The following is a 19,639-nucleotide window of genomic DNA, read 5'->3' on the forward strand; positions in this document are numbered from 1 at the left end:
AATATGCATCTCATCTTAAAGATTGCTTTTTGGGCCTCCCACGAAGGCAATCGTATGCTCAAAACTGTAACACTTTCAAACCACTTACAGTTGCATTTGGGGAGCCACTGCATGCATGATTAAGGGAGGGCAACAGCACTCAGACTTGTTCTTTCATGAATTTCATCTTTATTCCAACAGTTGAGCTGAATCAAAAGCCTAATGTTTCGAGAAATGTCTTCATCAGGGGCCAAACTAGAATACTGGGTTGAAAATCACTTTTTATACATTTCCAAACATCACAAATAGGATAATTACATTGTTGATAATCAAGTCTTCATCTCTCAACTACATTGCCGCTTGTGTTTGCTTACACTTTATGGCACCATCTTGTGGTAAAATTAAAACACATCAAACCAGCCAAAAGAACAAACCAAAAATCTAATTCAAACTCTAATTCAAGCTTTTGAGGAATAACCTCAAGTCTAACACTTCATTCAATCCCTATGGTGATAGTGTGTTTATGTATTCAAAAGGCTTCACGTCTCAAAAGCAATAGATCCAAATTGACACCTAAGTTATTGCAATGCCTTTAGACTCGAAGTTGTGTGCCTGTGTCCAAAAAATATATATAAAAGAAAAAGAAAGGTTTTGCTACGGGAGAAGTAAGCTCCTGAAATCCAAATGTTCAATTGTCTTTTGACTTTCCCCACATACAGTACATCATCAAACCAGAGACATTTCAGCATATAACCCCCCCCCACCACCACCACCACCAGTAGCACAATAAATCCCTTTACATTAACCACATAAAGCCTAGTATCCTTATTCTGGGGGCGAACATTTGGCGAAAATGGCAGATCTACAAGCTCATCACATTGCAATGCATTTTGAGCTTGTAGATTGGCTTTTCACTGTGGAGGGGAAAAAAGTATAACCTCTTGTGCAGGTTAAGTTTTCGCAAGGAGTGCATGAGAAGAGCATTCGGGTTAACATGGACTTATGTACGGGTACGGCTTCTCAAGTCAAATCTAAAGAAAACTGAAGCCACTGCGCAGAGTCACACATACACCCACGCTCTCACATGCACACAATCACACATGCATGTACACACTCACACTTGACACAAAATTCATAGACACTTCATAGACACTTCCAAGAATTAGAGATAACAGGTGACTGTCGATTCTGTTCCTAAATTAAGAACTTTAATTAAGAACCACCACCAAGAGCGGGAATGATTGCAACTTATGTCCTCTCACTTTTCCTGAGAGAGGTGTGTGTGTGTGTGTGTGTGTGTGTGTGTGTGTGTGTGTGTGTGTGTGTGTGTGTGTGTGTGTGTGTGTGTGTGTGTGTGTGTGTGTGTGTGTGTGTGTGTGTGTGTGTGTGTGTGTGTGTGTGTGTGTGTGTGTGTGTGTGTGTGTGTGTGCTGACAATCTCCAGGTGTGAAAAAACAAAAAATTTTGATTAGTTAGTGTGGTTGCCCGAATGGGCAACCAGACTATAGTACTCTACCGACTTTATTTCTAGATAAACTATATTTCAAACCGCTATTCCTCCCACAGTTTTTATTCCCCAATTTAGTGCCATATGTCAAAATGACCGGCTTCACCGGGAATTGTGTGCTTGTACTTTGCTAAGAGATTGGTTACATAGTTTAATTGATATTGATTTATTAGTGCATTAAATTTCCCCATCCACTTTAATGGGAAAATTAAAAAACTCGATTTCAAGTATTTTTTTCTCAGAAACCGTAAGAGTTACAAGACTTGGAGGGGGGGTTCATAATTTACTGCGAAATTATTAAAAAAAAAAATTAAACCATTCAGCCTCATGGTGGCGCTATAACAGCCCACTTTACGTTTTGGCCTATAACTCTTGAACCGTAGGTCGTAAAAAATCTTTACCCCTGGATTCCTTGGGTCATGACGCAACTCCCCATATAGGCCACGCCCATTTGCGTTTGGATAGATTTTCCGCCATTTTGAATTTTCTTCAAAACACACTTTTAGCGCCTCCTCCCACATAATTTGTCCAAATTTCCCAAGAATCGGTACACATGATCTCTGAACCCATGTGATAAACATCTCCAAGCGGAATTTTGATAGTCCATACCGTTCGTCCGTAAATGGCTTCCAAAGTTAGCGGGAGGGGCCCGTTTTACCAAAAATACCAAAAATCAGGCACGAAACTTCCAGTCAATCCCACATTTGAATCACATGTCAAGGGTGGTTTACTCAACAAATCCCCAAAAGCATTTCCACTTTGACCCATAGGGGACGCCACAAATGCGCAAAATGTAACCGTTTGATGCAAAAACATGATTTTGGGGGGATCAATCCTCTCAAACTGAAACAGCAGCGACCCGCGTTGGCGCAACCACACTCTGCAATTGCCCTGAATTGCGATGCGTCTAGTTACGGGGCCAGAGCTCAGCTCTGGACCTGTTTTATTATTCGCTTTATTTTAGTTCTTCTGCCACTTTTCGCAGTTCTGGCTGAACCGTGCTGTCGCTTTTTACGAAACTCGGCCATATGGTAGATGGTCATGAAAAACGATCAAGAAATAATTCTCACAATCTTTCGTCCAAAGGTGGCGCTATAGCACTCAATTGAAAATGGCAACTTTGAACAGGTACAACTCATGCCCTGTTTGACCTAGAGCCATGAAACTTGGATACACATATGCGTCTCCTCATGCTGAACAACTTTCACCCCTGACTTTTGACCTCTGACCTTTAGATCTCCCACTATTTTTGAATTATTTGAAAAACAGTCATTGGCTCCTAACTTCTGCATTTTTTCACTTATGGAAAATCCGCTACTAACGTTTTGTCGGCAGAGGTCCAAAGTTCATGTGTAAAGAATTTCGTGCAAATTACTCAAAAATCCCAGGAGGAGATAGATTTAAACTATTGCAGTTTTATGAAAATTATTCATCTGCCCCTAACACACACATGCAGACTCACATTTCTTTGAAACTTTGCAGAAAGGTTGAGGGTCATTCCAAATATCACTGAAACCAATCTTACTCTAATTGGCCAAAGGGGGGCGCTATAGCAATTTTTTGAAAATGCAAACTTTAAACAGGCATAAGTCGTTCCTCGTTTGGCCGAAAGTCGTGAAACTTGCTTACACTTGTGCCTTGACTCATGAGGAACACATGTATCACTTTGACCAGTAAGCTCCGCCCTTAGATTGTCCGCAATTTTGAGCAGTTTGAAAAACACTTAAACCCAGGATTTTTAAGCCATTTGCGTGAAACTGTATCATCTGTGTGCTCTCTTTTTTTCACAGGTCTTGTCTGTTGGTTCAATGGCTTCTCCCTTAAGCGAGTGCCTCACGACCACAAGGTTGCCGGTTCAAGCCTCACTTGATGCAGACTCATTTAAGTTGAATTGCAAAAAACATGACTGTATCAATGAATACATGTGCAAATGCTAAAGATAACCTGAAATGCTTATTTGAGAGTACATTTTTTCAATGTATGACGTACTTCATTGTAAAAGTAGCTGATCTACAATCTCACAACTTTTCAGATACCAACGTTTTGTGAGCTTGTAGATCGGCCGCTTTCACTGGTTTCGGTTTCGAGGAGACATACAATTTCTCTATTGGTAAATGGTTTGTGAACGAGTGATCTTAGTGTTAGTGAAACAGGGGCTTGGTTCATGACAGAAGGCAAGAGTTTATGATCTTCAACAGACAACATCAGCCTGCACAAAGCTATAGCACTATAGGTAGCGTTGCAGTCTGTCAGTCCGAAGGTTGAGAGTTCGAGTCCTATTAAGGGCAATAGGATGAGATGTCGAATCAATCCATACTGTTTTCATCTCTCTCTCTCTTCAATCTATTCCGTTTCCATGTCTCTCTCTCTTCAATCTATTCCGTTTCCATGTATCTCTCTCTCTCTTCAATCTATTCCGTTTCCATGGCTCTCTTGCTCTCTCTCTCTCTCTCTCTTCAATCTATTCCGTTTCCATGTCTCTCTCTCTCTCTTCAATCTATTCCGTTTCCATGTCTCTCTCTCTCTCTCTCTCTCTCTCTCTCTCTCTCTCTCTCTCTCTCTCTCTCTCTCTCTTCAATCTATTCCGTTTCCATGTCTTTCTCTCTCTCTCTCTCTCTCTCTCCAATCTATTCCGTTTCCATCTCTCTCTCTCTCTCTCTCTCTCTCTCTCTCTCTCCGAAGGTTGAGAGTTCGAGTCCTATTAAGGGCAATAGGATGAGATGTCGAATCAATCCATACTGTTTTCATCTCTCTCTCTCTTCAATCTATTCCGTTTCCATGTCTCTCTCTCTTCAATCTATTCCGTTTCCATGTATCTCTCTCTCTCTTCAATCTATTCCGTTTCCATGGCTCTCTTGCTCTCTCTCTCTCTCTCTTCAATCTATTCCGTTTCCATGTCTCTCTCTCTCTCTCTCTCTCTCTCTCTCTCTCTCTCTCTCTCTCTCTCTCTCTCTCTCTCTCTCTCTCTTCAATCTATTCCGTTTCCATGTCTTTCTCTCTCTCTCTCTCTCCAATCTATTCCGTTTCCATCTCTCTCTCTCTCTCTCTCTCTCTCTCTCTCTCTCTCTCTCTCTCTCTCTCTCTCTCTCTCTCTCTCTCTCTCTCTCTCTCTCTCTCTCTCTCTCCCTCTCTCTCTCTCTCCCTCTCCATTCTTAGACTTACGCGTCTCCTCGGAACAGAAACCAGTGAAAATAGCCGATCTACAATCTCACAACCTTTCAGATAGCAACATTTTGTGAGCTTGTAGATCGGCTATTTTCAATGGTTTCTGTTCCGAGGAGACATACAATTTCTCTATCGGTAGATGGTTAGGGAACCAGTGATCTAGAGTAGTTAGCGAAACAAAGGCCTGGTCCGTCAGGGACTGAAAGACTTATATATATCAACAGACACTACCAGGACTATAATATCTCTAGCTCAATGAGAAGAAGGCAGCCTCAAAACAACAAGCTGATCTAATATCATCTGCTTCAGAGGCATTGCTAAATGGCCAGCAACAACAGAAGTATTACAAAGACAATACAGCGAATGAACAGTGTTAGTGGAGAGGTTGTACCTGTATGATGTAAGTATCCTTTGTTTCTCTATCCAAGGTGGCATTCTTCCTCAGGGACACAACGCCCTGCTGGTTTATTTCAAATGTGTCACTGGTGTAGAGGAAGAACCCATTGGAGAATCCACCCTGTAGTAGCACATGCACACACAGAAAACTCCCAGTGTTAATCTAACTCTGAGATGATACAAACTAACCGATAAGGGTCACATTACATAGATAGAAACATAAACAGATTCATTATAGTTAACGGTCAACATGTAATAGCGTGGTCTGTACGATAAATAAATAACTTAACAGCATGCTTTTCATGCAGGGCCTCTGGCCAAAATGGAAGATGGTAAATCTAGGCCAATATTTCAGTTGGAAAATTTGTATTTTTTAAATGTATGTATGAATAATATCTGTCTTGTTAAAACATCTGCAATCATAAATATTCTCTGTAACATGTCCATCAGGAAACCCAGGCTCAGGCCCAAATAAAGTACTGGGGGCAAATTCAATTCAATTCAATTAAATTTTATTAAAGTGTCAAATCACAACAAGTTGTCTCAAGACACTTTACATGTAGAGTAGAGACCCGACATCCCACCCTGAGCAAGCAATTTTGCGACAGTGGCAACGAAAAACTCCCTCTTAACTGGAAGAAACGTCAGGCAGACCCTAGGCTCTAGGGTGGCGGCCTTCTGCCTCGACCGTGTCGGGGGGAAAGAAGAGAGAGAGAGGGTCCCAGCATGACCAAATAGGTCATGCTGGACCCACTTTATTTTCACCATCTGTTGCCATGTTAGCAGTCTATGGGAAACAAATTCATACCACTTTGAATGTGATAACAACCAGGCAGTGTTGATTTTGTCGACTAAAACTATTAACTACTAAATAAAAGCTAAGCTACAATGACTAAAACTAAGACTAAATATACTGACAATTTCATCAACAAATAAAAACTAGACTAAAATAGTGAGGGACTAGTGGAGAAGAGATCCAGTAGAACTAAAAGACAAGTCATTTTATGTTTGGTTGCGCTCTTGAGGTCACTATTATAAACTGTAGTCCAGATGACTGATTTGTGACCGTTGACCTCAGTTTGTCAGCTTCAACACTTTTATCAGAGGTATTTATGGGAAGTATTAACATGACAGAGCTATAAAGGGTTGATACTGTTAGAAGATATTTAAAGATAACAATATCAATATGTAACAGCATGTTTTTAATACATCGTCACTGTCGCGTGGAAACCTGTATGTCCAGAACCGCTGGAAAATAATAAAAACCTGTTCCACTGGATCTAACCGAGTTATGAGATTTAGTCACAAGCTCTAATACACTTTCAAGTTGGCATCCCTCTCTTGGGAATGTCATTATAGGCAAAATCTTAAAATTATTTACAATGAAAAAATAGAAAAAATAGATCTAAAATGTTATTGCAGCTATTTTAATTTTTTCTTTGGGATTTCCCCAGAATGGGGACCAAAGCTTTGGAATCTATATAAAAACCTGTCAAATCCAGAAACCATACAATAGAAACTAGATGTGATCTTAACGGATTGGCCTATTGGCCTTAGAGCTTCATTTATTTCCCTGTATAGCTCAAGAGGGGCAAGGAATTCCAATCCAACTGGTCCCAGCTGTGTCAAAATCTAAAACAGTGTGCTGTAAGGTGCTATGGATAAATACATCCAACAAATGACAGCCACTACAGGTAAATGCTAAACACATGCTAAACAGTTTTATATTTGTTTTCAAATATTTGTTGATGATATTGTATATTATGCTATGTTGATGAATTGAATACATAGGACCACAATGGAAACAAGTCCCCAGGACCCTTTTGTGTTATCCTTTTAGCTCACATGGGAGCGAGTATGAGAAATCAGAAAAGGATTTTGATGCTTTTCCCTGTTGTACGGACAGCAGTTGAAACGCAGTCACTGATTGGCCCGATAATTTTCTGATTTCTCATACTCACTTCCTATGGGCCGAAGTCCAGACTGATACCGTGGGGAGGAACGTGAGAGTGAATCCACGTTATCAGTCTGGCCAATGCCAGGCTTTCAAAAACCCACCTGGTCCTTGTCAGACAGTACAACTCTTAGAACAACAGCGTCAACAGGAGAGTTTTCCAGAATTGTTACATTGTAACTACTTTGATCAAACTCTGGAGCATTGTCATTCACGTCCTCAACAGTGAAGAAAGGTAAATATTAGACTCTGGAATAGTAACAGTAGTAATGGAATAGCAGACCTGTATGGCTCAATGGGTTGAACAAGGCCCTAACATGTAGCCAAGCTGAGGGGTTCAGTTTGATATTTTGCCTCGAGGGTGGCACAAGACCAAAGTGGTAGATAGACAGACGGAGTGACATCGCCATCCTTAGAGCCCCACCGCTAGAGCGGCTACGTATTTATCCATTTGCTGGTGGCGCATTGAGAACACTTTACAGTTAAGTTAAAGGGTAATTAATCTAAGGATGGAACGTTGATACCTTGATGATGACAGTGATAATGCTACTGTCCAGTTCCTCTCTATCGAAGGCAGTCACTACAGAAATGACTCCACTGCTGCCATCAATGATGAAGTTACTCTGATACTTGCTTGGAGAAACTGAAGAAACATCAATCCATAGCATACATGTAATTACATTTACTACAGAGCAGTCACTGCTTGACACTTCATTATACACTTCATCTCAAGATCAGTCAAATGCAATTAGCAATTTACCAATCTACCAAAGGTTGATGGAAGACTGAGTCTGTTTCTTATATTGTTACATACCATTTTAACTATCTAAAATAAACTAGCAAATTATATCTATTGCATGTATAGCCTGAATAGTAATGATTATAAATGTTTCACAGAAATCAGACAAAATCATATACAACTCTTTGATTTTATATCAATTTGTCATTAATCATGAATCATAATTGTGACTTTGATTTGATCATAAGAAAAACTAATTGTGAACCAGAGCCTTTTCCTAACAAGGCACCATGATAGTTTACCGGTACTAATGCTGTAAGCTATAGTCACATTGATCCCAGCATCTCCATCCTGGGCCTTTATGGCTTCTGGCAGAATGGTGTCAAATAGGCTTATCTGATGATGATGATGATGATGATGATGATGATGATGATGATGATGGTGGTGGTGGTGGTGGTGGTGGTGGTGGTGATGATGATGATGATGATGATGATGATGATGATGATGATGATGATAACAAAGAGTAAGAAGTCAAGAATGAGAACACATTTATTCAAGCAGCAATTAAAGGACCACTTCACCCATTTTCAACATATCTTCATATATTTGCTCCTCAGCTTATTAAAAGCTGGTATATTTTTTGTCTATTAACCCTTGTATTGTGTTAGAAAACTGCATCCACTTGTGGTGTTAGCGGGTCAAATTTGACCCGTGATTTAAATCAGCCCAAAATACTAAAAGAATAATTATTTTCATTTTTTTTTTCTCCCACCTCATAGCTGACTTGTAATGCATTCATATCCATGTAAACACTTTTTAAAATATTATGTTGGGTTAGGGCTAGGGTTTCATCTTTCAATATATCTCGTTTTCTATTATAAAAATGTTAAAATTCACTCTTTAAATTTCCTATAATGAAGGCAATGGATAATGATGTTATCTAGCTATAATATAATAATTAAAAATAATAATTAGAACACACTTCCAAAAAAAATTATTACAAAAAATACTTGTTTTCGTTTTTTAACTTTAAAAAATGTAAAAATTATTAAAAATAGTGACACTAGTGGTGTTAGGGTCCGAAACGACCCGTATACCATAGAAGGTAAAAAGTCATTTATTTTTCATAAACTCAAACTTTATTTTACTCCTGATAGCAAATGCTAATTGAGGACAAGTCTCTCTCACTCTCAAACATGTAAACATTGAATATTGACAATTTGGGGGGAATTGAGCCACACTTCTTTGCCGGGTCATTTCGGACCCTAACACCACAAGTGTCACTTTTTTTTTGTTGAGACCATCAGAATTAATTCAAATGATGATAAATAATTTTGTTGTGTTAAAATGGCTATTTCTGAGGATATCATGAAGCCTCGTTCCAATAAATAAATGTAAAGGGTACTTTTTACCTATTCAAACTTGAAAACGGGTCAAAAAAGACCCTAACACAACGTTATTGCCCGTGGGGAGGGGTGACCACGACGGGTGCCGCGACGGGACCCGCGGGGGGGGGGAACCCGCAACAGGACGTGCAATAACCCCAAGTTTGCAACTACTTTCGCCTGCGCCCTTCACTGGGTATGGTCTAGTTATAGATAATTTTGAACACTGGTAGATTTTTTAACATTAAGAAGTTGGTTGATTATAAAACTGTAAGCTGTATGAGAACAATTACTTATTAACTTATTAACAGTGTGAATTAAAAAGCTCATCTGTGTGTAAGATTGATAACAAACATTCTGTGTAAATAAAGGCATTTAGAGCTTCTTAATCAAAGGCTGCTTTCTAGCTCATGGGTGCAGGTTGTACTCAATGACTCCAACATTTAAAATAATAGAGAAGAGATGTCACATAATTTTCAAATTTATTTATTACGATTTTTTAAATGTATTTTTAATGCTTTACCGTAAATCTGTGAAGATTAGGTGATATCTCTTTTATGTGCTAAATGTTGGAGTGCTGCTTTTCCCCCTAAGGGAAATATTGAACATGCAATGTTAAATGAGGGTCTAAGTTCAGTGTTTTAGGAGTTCTCAATGTTCACTAATATTAATTTAATATTTTTACTTGCATTTCATTTCTGATATTTTCAACAATTGTTTCAACAATTACTGCATCTCATTGTTTGTGTAGCTTTGTCTATAGCGGTGGAGGAGGAAGTGTATGACATATTTTGCATACAGTACATTGACCTGGAGCTTTCATTTATGGACTGTTAGAGAAACTGTGACAGAGACTATGAAAAACAGTAGAAAGGAATTAGGAACAGACAGTGCTGTCTTTCAAATCCACCTGACAGACTGCAATGATTTCAAGCTATCAAGCTGACCAAATAACTCACCGACGTCATTTTATAACAGGCTATTAAGAGCTACACAGATACAGAGGTGGGTCCAAGGAGCAATGACAGCACAAGTCTCACACACGGTACATTCATTATGTTAGGGGCCAAAAGTTTAGCTTCTCTCGAATGCCTCTCTCGAATGCCTCTCTCCCTCCCTTCCAGCTGCTTGTGACCCCCGCTGTGGCATCAGCCTTAGACTGAGGGGGAACACACTCTCCTGATGTTCCGGCCTCCTGAAACAAGGATGTTTCATGTTTGCCCTTTTGTTTTTAAACAACCATGTTACACATTTATTTATATCCTTTTGAAAGATGTTTCCGTTTTTCACAAACAACATGACACAGACACACTGTTCTGCAGCCTTACACACAGGCCATTACATTAAACAGACTGCTCCTCCAACAGAATAACAGGATATCCAGAGATTTTGAACAGCCATGTTCAAAAACATGATCAGCAATTTGTTGTATCTGCAGACAATATAGAGCAATCGGGAGATTTGTTGGATTGTTTTGGACACAGACAGACAGGCAGACACACCCTAACCCTACAGAGCTCTCCAAACAGTATAGTAACAACTGTTTTTTTTGTTTTACATTGAGAGATAATAGTTTGAAAGAAGCGTCGAACTGCAGAGCAGTTTTTAACAATAAGATCAATCATGTTAGGTTTTGTCTGAGTGAAATATATAAGCATCAGCATCATCAGCAATAAAAAATGGAAGCATCAGGAAAGGCAGATAATTGAGGTACACCAATTCTACCATTCCAAGAAACAAATTGTTTTAACTGAAATAAGTAGTTACTAAACCACTAGTTCAGCTCTACTTTCAACACTTACTGAGGGTGCGGTGAAATGAATGCCCCTTTCCACTGACGCGTTGCTATGCCGTCTCTTTCTCTCCTACAACACATAACACATATCAACTACGATGCTATAACAAACAACATAATTGTATGTTTTTCAGATGTTTGCATCATAATGATTTGAACAAGCTTAGAGTGAGTCCTCACCCCCTCCTCCTTCTGCTTCTCCTTCTTCCGCTCCTTCTTGGACCTGGGAGGAAAGGACACTTAATTGTGAAATTAGGTTTATTTATACTTTATAGTATGTACCGGTAGCTGTATATCCAAATATTGGGAGCACTCTCTGAAAATCTTAAACAAAAAGAATGTCCATTTCAAGTAAATATTGCGGGGGATGGTCATAGATACACTGCTCTTTATTGATAATGGTGATATTCATAGGCATGCCTCTGCTACCACTGTTAAGGCTATCAGTCTGCCCTGTTTTCTTTCAATACGATGTAATCTGTATGGCAGGGCAGATCTGACTTCATTGGCACATTTGTGTTTATAAAGCCATCATGGGAAACTCCCTGGCTATTTAAATTGTCTTTTTAATTGAAAATCAAATTCATATAACTTCGGCTTCATTCATATAACTTTGTTCTGTCCCTCGTCTATCCACAGAATTTGAGAAGATGACTTTTAGTTTTTACAATCCCTGAAATGTTCATGGAACCAGCTCTAGGAAAACATCAACTGGACCACTTTTTCTCTTTGGTTGAAAGTTTACTTCAGATATTAAAATTGAGTTCTGCAGCTGTTTTACTTGAGTTTGTATCAATGTGCAATTACGTGTATCACATACACCAACTTTAAGTCTGTCTGTGGGTTTTTATAAATACTTAACCAATGAAAAGTATTAACACGAACTTGTGATTAAATATATTGGATCCACTCTGGAACATATAGGTTCTTTTTTCCATTTTCTGAAAAGTGTCGGTTTTGGATATTCAAGGTCTCCCCTCAATGACGATATGCTTTTAATATTTTAGTCACTGGAATCAGGTCTTTCTTGGGGGGAGAACAGAGGTATCCCATGTAATTTAGGGTACTTACTAAAAAAAACTGCATCATCACGGGCAGTAGAACAACCAGAGTGATCTCTGCGTCCTTGTTGGTGGGAAGAGGTTTTGGTTCCTCCTCCACTTCATATTTCACCCCTTCCCCAAACACTTTCACTAGCTCTGCCTGCACTGATGCATGTTCATCCTTCAACTTCCTGTGTACAATGAATCGATCATGTGACTTAGAGAAGAATTGATGACATAATTAAGCTCCAATTAAATAGAAGGGCATGAAACTCTAGGCTGATTTTGTAGCTTAATGGTAAGGTCATGCGGCACTGAAGGGGTAGCTGAGGCGTCAAACTGACACACCGTCGCCTGGAGTTCAACATTGTTGAACTCCAGGCGACTGCACCCCTTCAACAGAGCTGCAGTTAATACATTGAATAATGTGTGTGTTAGATTTGGCTGTCTTTGAAAATACTGCTTATGACTGTCTATGTGTAATGCGTGCACCATGGCTCTGGGCACACTTAAATCAAATTTTATTAGCTGCAGCTGCGTTGCTTTCTAGCCTGCCATGTTTTTACTCTTCTGTATTTTTTTTTACTGAACTGAAAAACAAACAACAAAATCAGGCTAGAGTTTCTTTCCATTTCAATTGAATAATTACAAATTATGAAATTGTTATGGATAATGACAAATTATGATAGTATCTACACCATTATTTACACCACTGCGCCTACTTCGCCCATTCAATGGTCTGATAAAACGTGATAATGTCCCATTCAATGCATTGATAGCATCCGAATCAGGTGCCCTGCATCACTGAACCATATCAAATCTCGCTCTCTGACACGCTATAACGTGACATCATAGTTGACTGACGTCACAGGCTGGTCACATATATCAAATCATTTGGTCCCCACTCCCTTTGGGTACTTTCTATTCTCACATGTTCTTTTGTTCCAAAATGTTAAGTCTTATTGTGGAAAACAAATTGTTATAACTGTCAAGTTCAAATCAGTAGTGATCGTAACGATTAAATACCTGTTTGACTGGCGTCACCTCAGACCTCTCACAAGATGGACTTCCTGTTTGGGAAGAGGACGACCCCACAGAAGCTACTGAAACAGAACCAGCGGGTGCTCAGCCAAGCCATTTGAGATCTGGACAGAGAACGGCAAAGGCTGGAGCAGCAGCAGCGGAACATCGTCGCCGATATAAAGAAAACGTCTAAACAGGGGCAAATGGACGTTGTCAGGATCATGGCCAAGGACTTGGTTCTCACCAGGCACCACATCAAGAAGTTATACCTCTTGAGGGCAAAGATCGAGGGAGTCAGTCTCCAGAGCGTGATGCTAACGTCAAACAACGGCATGACACAAGCGATGAAGGACATCAGACAGCTCAATATGACTCAGATTAAAAACATTACGATAGAGTTCGAACGACAGAGTCAAGTCATGGACATGAAGGAGGACACGGTGAATGACGCCATGGATAATACGATGGGTGATGAGGACGACGAGGAAGAAAGCAACGCCATCGTGTCCCAAGTGCTGGATGAACTGGGTCTCGGTCTGTCAGATCAGCTATGGAAACTCCCGGCCACCGGAATTTCACGTAAACTGCACGCTGCGTTCATGATTTGAGGCAGTTTGTTCAAAACCGACCTCTCAAACTTTGGAAGCCAATGTTAGCCAATTAGGATGGAATTTGAGAGATCGGACAGATATGTGTTGATCACATGACTATAATACTGTGTACCGATTTGCGTGATTTTTGGACAAAATCTGTAATCTCTAATATCCAAAAATGTGTTTTGCACAAATCGGCCTCCTGATGGCGCTATAACAGGCCAATCTGAAACATTCGGGGCAGAGGTTTTGAATTGGCATCCGGGGAGTGTGTGTGCGCAGTTTCGCAGTGACCGGGCCAACGGTGCCGGAGATTAGCTGCTCACAGACAGACGGACGGACACACGCACGGACGGACGGACGGACGGACGGACGGACGGACGGACGGACGGACGGACGGACGGACGGACGGACGGACGGACGGACGGACGGACGGACGGTGCAAAACAGTCTAGGCCATGCCTTTCGGCCTGGCGGAGACAATTATTGACTACAAACATAGCATAGGAACCGTGAACTGGGGGCTTCTGTTTCCCAGGCAGCTTCTCTACCCAATCACCTATGGCTGCCATAGCTGACGTCCAAGGTCCACATTGAAGTCGCGTTGGTGTGGATTCTGAGATCTACATGATTCCATGTATTGATTAGGTGTGAAGCTAATTATTTTTATTTTTGGTTCCTTTTGATTTGATACATGAGGTAAGTTTAGGTTGTTCTTCTTTCGTTTCCTTTTCTTTGTCATTTTGGCTGTTAGCCCACCCTGAAGCTACAGGATTTAAAGGCTGAACATTACTGTGTGATGTGGTCCACCTAAACCAATGCGACAAATGTTTGGAGATTTCACCGTTTGTCTGTTTTCTGATGTTATTGTTTTTCTGATTTTATGTTTTGTGTGAGGACTGCGGATGAAAATTAGCATCTTTGCTAAATCCGGTGTATTTACGTTCATGTGACGTTCATTAATATGCTCTGTCCTGTCTAAATAAACAAATAAAGTAAAGTATATATATAAAACCTTTTTTTGTAATATCATTATCTTTTTTTTGTGAAAGTTTTTGCCTATAATGACATGCCCACAATATGGACGCCAGGTTGAAAGGTTTTGTCTATAAATTCAGGTTGAAAGTCTTTTGGTTTAGAATGAGTATGCAGGTGTCAATCCTTCTGTCAGGTGACTAGCCTTGTACCTTACAGAACATGATGTGTATAACATATAATACAAAACAACACAATACAATATAATATAACATAACATAACAACCTCCTATAATTCCACAAACGTGTGAGCCCAAACCTCTGAGACCAAACGTCTGAGCCCAAAAACTGTTCTGCCCGGTTCTCCTCAGTGGCTGGAGCTATTGATCTCAAATTGCACACAGCCATCGACCATTACCATGTGCATGGAACTGCGGAACCCGTTTTTTGATATCACTAAATCTCAGCTGTTTATTAGCGTTTTTGTGTTCGCTGGCTCCCGGGTTCCAAAAACTCTTCTGCCCGGTTCTCCTCAGTGGCTGGAGCTATTGATCTCAAATTGCACACAGCCAATGACCATTACCATGTGCATGGAACTGCGAAACCCGTTTTTCGATATCACTAAATCTCAGCTGTTTGCGTTTTTGTGTTCGCTGGCTCCCGGGTTGCCAGATCATGTGCACATATCCCCCCACGGGTATGGTCCAGTATATTATAATCTTCCTATAATCCACAAACCTGAGCCCAAACCTCTGAGCCCAAAAATGTTTCTGCCCGGTTCTCCTCAGTGCCTGGAGCTATTGATCTCAAATTGCGCCCAGCCATTGACCATTACCATGTGCATGTGACTGCGAAGCATGTGACTGCGAATCTCAGCTGTTTATTCACATTTTTAGGTCAAAGAATGTCGCCATGCTTATGCTGGCTGCTCAAACTGTGCATGCGTCGCATCTACAGCCCCACTGCGTTATACTGTTGCACACGCCACACACAGAACCAGGGCCGCATTAAGGCCCCTCAGGGCCGTGGAACTACACCAAATCAAAGGCCCCCCCTCAACATTAATCGGACAATATTGGGTGCGTTCGGTGCACGTGCCACCGCCAGCACGATCGGTGCTGACACAGGCACTGGGCACAGCCTTTCCAACTTCAGTCTATGCTATAACTACAGTGTCTATCATTACAAATTACGTTTATTATTAAGGAGGTTACTTTATGGTCATTACAGTCGTAGGCTACTAGACATATGGTGATGAGATGGGTAACAAATGTTTCATATTTATTTTCTTATTCTTCATAAGAAATTCAACAATTCAAGTTTAGAATTGAGAAAACAATACTCAGCAGAGATGGGAAAAGTACTACTCACTTTCTTTACTTAAAGTAGAAGTAGCCTCAGATACATTTACTTATGTACCCCATCCTATTCAGCTATTTGCACAGTACAAATGTATTAAGAATATTTCATTTAGATTTTCAGTGTACATTATGGTAGCACTAAGACAGACAGACAGACAGACAGAGATGACATTAACAACTGTGAGCTACATTATTCAAACACAGCACGTGAGATATAGTCTAAGCTAAGCCTACTTCAAACAAACACACACACGCACACACATCTTCATTGTAAGATTAACTCACCATGCTGCGCCGAGGTTCAAAGAGTTTAACGCACGGCACTTCCAAAGTTTGAACAATGTTTAAGTCACAGGAGCTGGTTTTCATATCGTAAATATGAACGTTGGCCCAAATCTTGCGTTTAATCCACATGGTTCTTGTTTATTTGTGTTGCTGCCTGTCACAGACCATGATAGCAGAGTCAAACCGGTTAACAGAAACAAACTTACCCTAAAAGCGGAGGATTTCAAAATAAGAGCCGCTTGTAAAGATTACTCGACAGTAGTTTTATTTTTTTGTCTACTTACAGGAAGAGAAGTGACACATCAGTACCAGCGACGGTATGCAAGAGGTTTGCATCTGTTCTGCCGCGCAACATTAAAACTAAAGCAACATATGTTTCTAAATATATATAATTCACACAGCAGGGCCCGAATGTATACATTTTTATAAATAATAATAAGAATATATATAATATTAAAATAAAATAATATAAATTTTAAAAAAAATACAATAATATATATATATTTTTAAATACATAATTCACACAGGGCCCCTGCAGGCTGCAGGCCGTGGAACACAAGTTCCACTAAGTTCCGCGGTTAATGCGGCCCTGCACAGAACACTCGGCTCTGCGTACACGCACGTGCGCATGCACGTTGGGAAGGCACGTGTCAAAATGTACATTATTTGTGTTCGCGTGACGGCCGCGTAAGTGTGTTCGCGACGGGGGACAGCTCTGGCCGCATGAGGATGTACCGTTGTGTGTGTGTGTGTGTGTGTGTGTGTGTGTGTGTGTGTGTGTGTGTGGGGGGGGGGGGTGTGTGTGTCTGTGTGTGTGGCGGGGAAACGGCTCTGGCCGCATGAGGGTGTACCTGTGTGTGTGTGTGTGTGTGTGTGTGTGTGTGTGTGTGTGTGTGTGTGTGTGTGTGTGTGTGTGTGTGTGTGTGTGTGTGTGTGTGTGTGTGTGTGTGTGTGTCGGGCGTGTGTTGGCGACGGGGGACGGCTCCGGCGGGGGGGGAGGGGAACGTGCAATAACCCCATGTTTGCAAATACTTTTGCCTGCGCACTTCACCGGGTATGCTCTAGTATAATATAATATATGATAATCACTGCTTTGTCTCTGCAGTACCCCCACAGCATTGTAGAATGGCCTGACCTTTTTTTTGTCATCTCTTATTACAGTTGACCTCATCTCTACGGGACTGACCCTACAGCACGGTACAATGACCTGACAATCATTCAATTCCTTTCTTATTAGACAGTTAAAGGGATATTTCACTTTCAAAAAAACTTTGGGTCATTTTATCATCTACTCAGGCTTTCGTCAGCCCCCCAGACAGTTTTTAAGTTGCTTGATCCACTATTTAGATATTTGATATTCATTTTATCAGACACGCCCCCTTCCTATACAAACCCATTATAACTTCAAACTTAATTTTTAACATGTTAGATTCATCAAAAACACCCGTCCTTGGTTCTGGTGACTCACCCTGCCCTCCTAATACGTGAGGGGGCCGTGTTCTTTCGATAACTTTTTATAACATTTATTTTTAATATATATTTTTTTAAATGAAAAAAATTAAATACAATAAAAATATGAAATAAAAATAAATGAAACGAAAAAACACGGCCCCCTCGCGTATTAGGAGGGCAGGGTGAGTCACCAGAACCAAGGACGGGTGTTTTTGATGAATCTAACATGTTAAAAATATTGTTTGAAGTTATAATGGGTTTGTATAGGAAGGGGGCGTGTCTGATAAAATGAATATCAAATAACTAAATAGTGGATCAAGCAACTTAAAAACTGTCTGGGGGGCTCACAAAAGCCTGAGTAGATGATAAAATGACCCAAAGTTTTTTTGAAAGTGAAATATCCCTTTAAAGGGCAAGACCACATTGGTAGAGGTTTGGGTTGTGTAGTTACCTTGCCATGATGTAACTCCAAAGGTGGGCAAGAAATAAAAAATAATTGCTCCATTGATTAGAAATTGATAATTCAAAATATGCTTCTCATAGACTTACATTGTACGGTAAAACTGCTCTCAAAGTCACTCTTTTAGCACAAAAACGAACGCAAACAAAGTTGATTCAGACAATATAGAACATCACCAAACCCAGTACTGTTTTTTTTTTTAATAAAAATGTAAACTTCCTGTTGATTTTGCCATTTTTAATAAGTAGAAAACCCGGACTGGATCGGCAGATCCGGATCCAGATCTTCAAATAGTAAAATCTAAAGGAAGTTGACATTTTTATTAAAAAAACAAACAGTACTGGGTTTGGTGATGCTCTATATTGTCTGAATCAGCTATGTTTGGGTTCATTTATGTGCTAAAAGAGTGACTTTGAGAGCTGTTTTACCGTACAATGTAAGTCAATGAGGAGCATATTTTGAATTATCAATTTCTAATCAATGGAGCAATTATTTTAGATTTCTTGCCCACCTTTGGAGTTACATCATGGCAAGGTAACTACACAACCCAAACCTCTACTAAAGTGGTCTTACCCTTTAAGGGTTGCAATCCCATTTGTGACCTTTTAACTTCAAACTGACAGGAAATGTCCATTGGCAGAGGTATTAATGTATGAACTAGGTAGGGCTGGTAACTTTCCTCAGAAATGATATTCGGTCCCTGGAACAAAATATTTTGAGATGGGGGTCTGCGGCCAAATACATGTCAGTTTGGGTGGTCCTTGACATGAAAGAAGTTTCAGAACCACTATAGGAACATATGTTTTTTCAAAAAACTGTTAGGATTTAGAAGACATTTCCCAGAAGCAAAGATTTGAGTTAAAAAACATCTCTTAAAAAAAAAACATATTCAAAGATTTGCACACATTTTCATGCTTTTACAAAAATAGCAGATCTACAAGCTCATAGCGCGGCACTCGGTGCCGCGCTATGAGCTTGTAGATCTGCTATTTTCCAATAGCCAAAGAAATCAAAAAATGACACAGATTCTTCCCCGGTCTAAATGGGTTATATAAGACACTCACTGTCAGTAGAACAGTAGAAAGGCAGTGGGCTGTGATAAGACAGAAACTACCTCTGTCGTTTCACTTCATACTGACCAGTATTTTGACAAGTTGTCAGAACACAGAGGCTTTCATGGATACCCACTATCAAGCACTTCAAGTTTCAACCTGGTTTTCCTATTTTGGCCATGTCAAATGTATTTTATGATTATTATTGTTCATTAAATATTTCAATGTTTTCTGAAATAGTGAAAATAACAGAAATACAAGTTCATAACATGTGATGCGAACATTGCATGAATTGTATTATTGAATGTAACAATGTTAGATCATTTTCTTCACAGCATGGTCAATTAGCAGGAGCCACGCTCCTATCAGCTACTTTCGCTATGAATACAGGTGTGTCTTGAAGTTTTCACTTGTACATTGGTGTAACTTGAGCACACAAAGTTATAAAACCATACTGTACATCTGTGTTTATTAGA

General features: G+C 40.0%; 1 pseudogene across 1 annotated transcript; it reads left to right on the forward strand.

Annotated features, from left to right (window-relative positions):
* The first annotated feature begins 13,023 nt into the window (after positions 1-13,023).
* Positions 13,024-13,593, forward strand: LOC308101443 (charged multivesicular body protein 2a-like; annotated as a pseudogene). The gene has a single exon. The product of its transcript is annotated as a charged multivesicular body protein 2a-like (transcript).
* Positions 13,594-19,639: the final 6,046 nt, after the last annotated feature.

The sequence above is a fragment of the Gymnoscopelus braueri genome (assembly GCF_963280865.1).
Source record: "Gymnoscopelus braueri genome assembly, chromosome: 15".
Taxonomy (NCBI): domain Eukaryota; kingdom Metazoa; phylum Chordata; class Actinopteri; order Myctophiformes; family Myctophidae; genus Gymnoscopelus; species Gymnoscopelus braueri.